Here is a 7,499-nt window from a genome sequence, read left to right as displayed (position 1 = left end):
CCTGAAAATGCCATGATCTTTTTCTTTTTTAGTGCTGAATAATATTCCATTGTGTACAAATGCCACATTTTTTTTATCCAATCATCCACTGAAGGACATCTAGGTTGGCTCCACAGTTTAGCTATTGTGACCTGTTCTGCTATAAACAATGATGTGGCTGTCTCCCTGTACTGTGCTGTTTTTAAGTCCTTTGGGTATAGACCAAGGAGTGGGATAGCTGGGTCAAATATTGGTTCCATTCCCAGTTTTCTAAGGAATCTCTATACTGCTTTCCATATTGGCTGTACCAATTTGTAGTCCCACCAGCAATATATGTGTGTGCCTTTCCCCCCAATGTTCTCACCAACACTTATTGTTGTTTGTATTCCTAATAGCTGCCATTCTGACTAAAGTGAGATGAAATCTTAGAGTAATTTTGATTTGCATTTCTCTAATTGCTAGAGATATTGAACATTTTTTTCATATATTTGTTAATCAATTGTATATCTTCTGAAAAGTGTTTGTTCAATTCCTTTGGCCCATTTATTGATTGGGTTATTTTTTTTTTTTGGTGTTTAGCTTTTTGAATTCTTTATATATTCTAGAGATTAGTGCTCTATCTGATGTGCAAGTGGTAAAAATTTGCTTCCAAGTTGTAGGCTGTCTATTAACTTCACTTATTGTTTCTTTTGAATCCATCCCACTTATTGATTCTTGATTTTAATTCTTGCGCAATAGGAATCTTTTTAAGGAAGTAGGGGCCTAATTTGATATGATGGAGATTGGGGCCTACTTTTTATTCTATTAGACACAGGGTCTCTGGTTTACTTCCTAGGTTCTTGATCCACTTTGAGTTGAGTTTTGTGCATGATGAGACATTAATTTCATTTTGTTGCATATGGATTTTCAGTTCTCCTAGCATCATTTGTTGAAGAGGCTATCTTTTCCCCAATATATATTTTTGGTGCCTTTATCTAATATAAGATAACTGTAATTATGTGTGTTAGTCTCTGTGTCCTCTATTCTGTACCATTGGTCTTTTTTGGGGAGTAGGCAAAATTTTAAAATGGAGAATTTAAAATTTCAAAATGGCAGCATTGTTTTAGTGACACAGAAACAAGCTCTCACTTCGTGTCTGATGAGGGTACTATGTTCTCTCACACTGTGGACTTTGATGAAAGAATTGAAAGTACTACTTTATTAAGATCAGTATTATAAAAAGTAAGAGGTTATAAATTATGTTGTATAAAAGGGCAAATGGAGATGGTTATCTTTCTAATTGGAGTGAGATGAAATTTCTGTAGGTTTTGATTTGCATTTCCCTAATTGCTAATGATGTTGAACATTTTTTTTTCATGTATTTATCAGCCATTTGTCTTTCTTCTTTTGAGAAATGTCTGTTTAATTCATTTGCCCATTTATTAATTGGCATTTTTGGTGTTAAGTTTTTTTGATTTTTTTATACATCTCTCTCACAATAGTAGCTAGCAAAGATTTGCTTCCATTCTGTAAGTTCTCCCTTCACATTCTTAATTATTTCCTTTGCTGCATAGAAGCTTTTTAATTTGATGCCATCCTATTTATTAACTCCTGGCATAATTTCCTGGGATTTAAGTGTCCTATTAAGAAAGTTGTTGCCTATGCCTATATGTCAGAATGATGTGGTGTCTACGTTTTCTTCTAGGGGTTGCATTCTCTTTGGTCTAATTTGTAGGATGATCCATTTTAGTTGACTTTTGTTCAGGTTGAGAGACAAAGGTCTAGGCTTATTCTTCTACATAGAGATAACTAGTGTCCCCAGCACCATTTTTTTAAAAAAAGATTATCTTTTCTCCAATGTGTTTTCACATCTTTAACAAGGATCAATCAGATGACTGTTTCTGAGTGGGGTTGTCTCTGTGTCTTTTATTTTGTACCATTGGTATATGCATTTTTTTTTATGCCAATACCATGCAGTTTTGGTTAATATAGCTCTATAATTTGAAGTCAGGTATTGTGAAAATTCCAGCATTGTTTTTTGGGGCTTAGAATAGCATTAGCTATTCTGGATCTTTACTTCTACATATGAATTTTAGGATTGTTTTTTTCTAGTTCTGTAAACAATGTCATTGGTATTTTAATGTGGACTGCATTGAATCTGTATATTGATTTCTGCCTATCCATGAACATGGGAGGTCTTTCCATCTTCTTGTGTCTTGTTTAAGGTTCTATAGTTTTCATTGTAGATCTAGGTATTTCATTTTCTTGGTTAGATTCCCTCCTATGTTTGTTTATATATTTTGAGGCTAGTATCAAAAGGATTGTTTTCCTGATTTGTTTCTCAGCAGATTCATTGTTGATATATAGGAAATCTATTGATTTTTTGTATGTTGATTTTGAAACCTGTTACTTTGCTGAATTTGTTTGTTTATTAACTCTAGCAGTCTTTTGGTGGAACTTTTTGTTGTTATAGCAGTGGTGAGAGTAGGCATCTTTATTTTGTTCCATATTTTAAAGAAAAAGCTTTCAGTTTTTCCCCATTTGCTGTGATTCTGGCTTTGTATTTTTCATACATGGCATTTATGATGTTGAATTAGGTTCCTCTATCTCTAGTTTCTTTAGTGCATTTATCATGAATGAGTGCTAAAATTTGTGGAAGGCTTTTTTCTGGAACTATTGAAGTGAGATTTTTGTCCCTGATTCTATTATGTGATGAATTATATTTACTGATTTGCTTACGTTAAACCATCCTTGCATCTCTGGGATAAAAATCAATTTGTTCATGATGTACAATTTGCTTAATATGCTGTTTAATATAATTTGATAATCTTTTATTAAGAATTTTTGCATCTAATTTTATTCATGATATTGGTCTATAATTTTTTTCCCTTGATGTGTCCTTATGTGGTTTTGGTATAAGTGCTATTGGCTTCATAGAGTAAAGTTGGAAATGTTCCATCCCTTTCTATTTTATGAAATAATTTGAGGAGTATTAGCATTGGTATTTCTTTAAAGATCTGGTGGAAATCAGTTTAGAATCCATTTGGTTCTGAACTTTTTTTTTTGGGGGGGGGGGAAGTCTTTTTATTACTGCTTCTAACTCATTGCTAGTTATTGGTCTGTTTAGGCTTTCTATGTCCTCTTGGTTCAATTTTTACAGGTTGTAAGTACCTAGAAATGTATCCATTTATTCTAGATTTTCCAATTCATTGGAGTATAAGTCTTCAAAATAGTCTGTAAGGTTTCCCTTTATTTCTATGATCTCTGTTGAAAGTCCTCCTATTTCATCTCTTACTTTATTAATTTGTGACTTCTCTCCCTCTCCCTCTGGTTTGTTTGGGAAAGGACTTGTCAATCTTATTTATCTTTTCAAAGAGGCAAATCTTCATTTTATTGATTCTTTGTATTTTTTTTCATTTCATTGATTTCAGCTCTGATCTTTATTATGTCCACCCTTCTACTGGTTTTGGAATTGGTTTGTTCTTCTTCAAGTGTCTTGAAATGCATTGTTTGATTGTTTATTTGGGTTCCATGAGCCAGTGAGAAGAAAGTGTTATCAGTTCTTGTGGGAAATATTCTGTAGGTGTCTGTTAAGTCCATTTGATTTATAATATCTTTCAGTTCCAAAGAGTCTTTACTGAGTTTATGTCTGGATGTTCTATCTATTGGTGAGAGATTCTAAAATCACTCCAGTATTTTTGTACTGGGGTCTTCTGAAGGTTTAATTCATGTAGTGTCTCTTTTATGTAATTAGGTGCACCAACATTTGGGGAACAAATATTTACCATTATTATATCTTCTTTTTCGATTGTTCCCTTAACCATTATAAAATGAACTTCTTAGTCTCTTCTGATTAATTTTGCTTAAATCCTCCTTTGTTGGATATGAGAGTAGCTAGTCTGGCTTGTCTTCAGGCTCCATTATCCTGGTATATCATCTTTCATTCTTTCACTTTTTGCCTGTGGTTGTGTTGGCCTGAAAGATGAGACTCTTGCAAACAACATAGAGTTGTTTTTTAAATAAGATCGGGACAATTTACATCCAATGTTATTATAGTGAGATACTTATTAATTCCTAACATTTTGATTTATTTCTAGTGTTTAATTTGGTTTTGTTTCTCATTTTCTTAGCTATTCTACAAATGAGATTTGTCCATTTATGAGTCTTGGAGTTGTATCTGATTTCTTCTCTGTGGAGTATTTCTGTAAGTAAGTTCTATAGTGCCAACTTAGTAGGGAGGAATTCTTTTAGTTTCTGCTTTTCTTGGAAGGTTTTTGTTTCTATTTCGATTTTGAGGATAGCTTTGCTGGATATAGCAATCTTTGTTGATAGTTATTTTCTTACAGGACTTGGAATATATTATTCTAAGCCCTCTTTAATTTTAGAGTTTGTGATGAGAATTTGAAATAGGTCTAATTGGCTTGCCTCTAAATGTGAACTGATGGTTTTCTCTTGAGATTTAAAAAATTCTACCTTTGTTCTGTATGTTAGGCATTTTAATTATAATGTTCCATGGAGTGGTTCTTTTATAATATAATCTATTTGGGATTCTTAATGCCTCTTTCATCCTGGTGTTCATCTCATTCTCAAGGTTTTAAAAATTTTGTTATTACTTCCCTGAAGAGGTTATCTATTTCATTAATTTCATCTTATAACCTTCTTTAATTTCATTGATTCTTAACTTTGGTCTCTTAATGTAGTCCCAGAGTTCTTGTATGTTCTGATCATGATTATTTTATTTTATTTAGTACTGTCTGAATTCTCAAGCCTGGCCATTTTGTATTCCAGCTCTGAGATTCTGTCTTTTGCATTGTGTACCCTATCAGAAAGACTTCTGAGTTGACATTTTATTTCACTTATTGTGTCTTTTATTTCCAAGATTTCTGTTTGGTTCCTATTGGTATCTCTATCTCTTTATTGAAATTTTCATTCATATTCTCTACTGACTTTCTTAATTCATTTAGTTGTTTTTCTGTGTTCTCTTTGAATTCATTGATCATTTTTATAATCATTCTTTTAAATTTTTTCTCTGAGATTTCATCCGCTTCAATATCTTTGGAGTCAGTTACTAGTGAATTGTAAATTCTAGGGAGCACAGTGTTACCCACCACCCCACATTTCTTGTATTCATGTAAATTATTCATGTTTCATGGGTTTTATGCATCTCTTAGGATGGATTTATCTTTCATTCTTTTTTATTTTTTTTAGTGGAGGGGGGAGTTGGGGATTGAACTAAGGGCACTTAGCCACTGAGCCACATTCCCAGACCTATTTTGTATTTTATTTAGAGACAGGATCTGAGTTGCTTAATGTCTTGCTTTTGCTGAGGTTGGCTTTGAACTCACAATCCTTCTGCCTCAGCCTCCCAAGCTGCTGGAATTACAGGCAGGTGACACTGCATCTGGCTTTCTTTTCCATTCTTATGGGTAGGCCTTTTTAGGGCATGACTTTCTTTTTCCAAAGTGTTCTGAAGCAATCCAGATTGAGATCACCTCATAGGTGGGGCAGGCACAGGTTTTATGTTAGTTTTCTCTGTTTTTGTTGTAGGAGTGGATGTCTGGGAGTGAGATTTAAGTGCCCACTCCTACCTGTTCCTGCTTGGGACTTGGTCATTAATTTTTTTGTTTGTTTTGTTTTTGGTCTCTTCTATTCTTTGTATTAAAGTATAGGTGAAGACTAGGTGCCATTTATTTGTATATGGATGAAAGCATGCTGTCTTTTGGCTGAGTTTAATTCAGCAGCAGAGTCTCTACCATATGAACTTGTAGAGTCCTTGTAGAATCCCAGAATTGCACAGAAAAGTGGAAAACAAACAATGGCTACAACCAATGAAAACAATATACAGCATTAAAATAGATCTGGTGCCTCCTATGACATGGACAACACTAATTACCACAAAAACTTGAATGGTGGGGTCAGCAATTGCCAACAACAAAAACGATAAATAACCCTGAAATAAATCAGTCATTAAAACAAAGAGCAGGGGTCAACTGTGTCAAACATAGCAGTAACAATTGCAACACTATGAATGATGGGGACAGGAGTTATATAAACCAAATAGCTCTAAAATAAAAATACAGTGCATTAAAAGAAAGGAAAATGTGATAGGACATTAGAAAAAGGTTCATAATGTTCAAAATATAACAAGAAAGAATGCAGACAAGATGTAGCAAGTGATGGCTAAAAAGAGAAGAAGAAATAGTGAAAAAAAGTAGAGAGAAAGAGAGAACAAGAGGATTTGGCTGTTAGCAGGAGAAGAAATGAGAGAAGGAGAAACAAGAGAGACAAACAAATAAGATGAATCCAAAATAAACAAACCCCAAACCCTAACCCACAAAAGACAAGGTAAGGAAAAATAGCTAAATTTAAAAAAAATGCTAAAAATGAGGGAGAAATAAAACAAATACACACACACACACACACACACACTCACACACATATATGTATATATGTATATCCACAAATCAATGAGCACAGCAAGAAACTTAAAATAAGTAAATGAAAAGGAAAAAAATCTTAATGAAAAATGAAAAAAAAAATCTCCATTGAGATGCTCAAAACTGTCAATGAGAATAGATTGTCACTCTCTATGTGCAACTGTCCTTCTTCCATTTCATCTTGGTTTGGCCTATGTATGGAGAGCAGGAGGGTGAGGAAGAGAGAGAAAGAGCACTGGTGCACAAAGACTGGGGCTTCTTAACCCCTTACACTCTTTATGTTGTTCACCAAGCTGCCTGTTGGAGTGGTTTAAAACTGAAGCTGGTTTAAATACCTCTTAGCTTCCCTTCTCATAAGTATAAGATAATATAGAATGGTAAGTACCATCAATTGGAGTTTTAGCTGGACAGCCCAGATGGATATACTTCTGGGGTGGGGCTGCTGCAGAGTTCTAAGAAGGGAGTCCTGGTGGCCAGGGATTAGGTCTAATTAAGATTTGGGGGCTTTGTTGGGTGATGTCTGCTCTGGAGAGATTACACTGATACACCCCAGAGCCAGTGAGATGCAGGAAGCTGGATCTCAGGAGTCTGCAGGGCAGGGGAGCCAATTCTCCACACACTTTGCAGCCCATAACACAGCCTTTGCACATTTAGTCCCTGAATGTGTTCACATCCACCTGTTCAGTTGGGAGGTAACACAGTGCTCCCCAGAGTCTATAATTCACTAACTCTCTTTGGCTGGTCATGTGAGTCGCCAGAAAGCAAGTTGAACTCCCCTTCATTTTTCTGACTCCAATTCCCCTGGGTACAATCGTTTTTTGTGCCTGTTTTACTCACATTCTGCTAAGTACACCCAAGGCCACAGTAGGTACACACTGGGGCAGTAAGATAATATTTTCTATGATCTTCCAGCCTCCCACCCCAAGCTGCAGCATGGGCCCCTCAAAATGGTTTCCCCCTCAGCTCTCTGCCAGTTGAGCACATTTCAAACACCAGTTTGCTGTGCAACCTCTGGATTCGCTGAGTTTTTCTGATCAACCTTGGTTTTTTCCATGTCCACTGGTTTCTCTCTCTGTGATGGACCAGCACCATTGCTGCTGCTGC

This window comes from Marmota monax, unplaced genomic scaffold (genome assembly GCF_021218885.2).
Source record: "Marmota monax isolate L192 unplaced genomic scaffold, Marmota_monax_Labrador192_F-V1.1 WCK01_AAM20220418_F8-fsc00059, whole genome shotgun sequence".
Lineage (NCBI taxonomy): Eukaryota > Metazoa > Chordata > Mammalia > Rodentia > Sciuridae > Marmota > Marmota monax.
Note: the sequence above shows the minus strand (reverse complement) of the source record.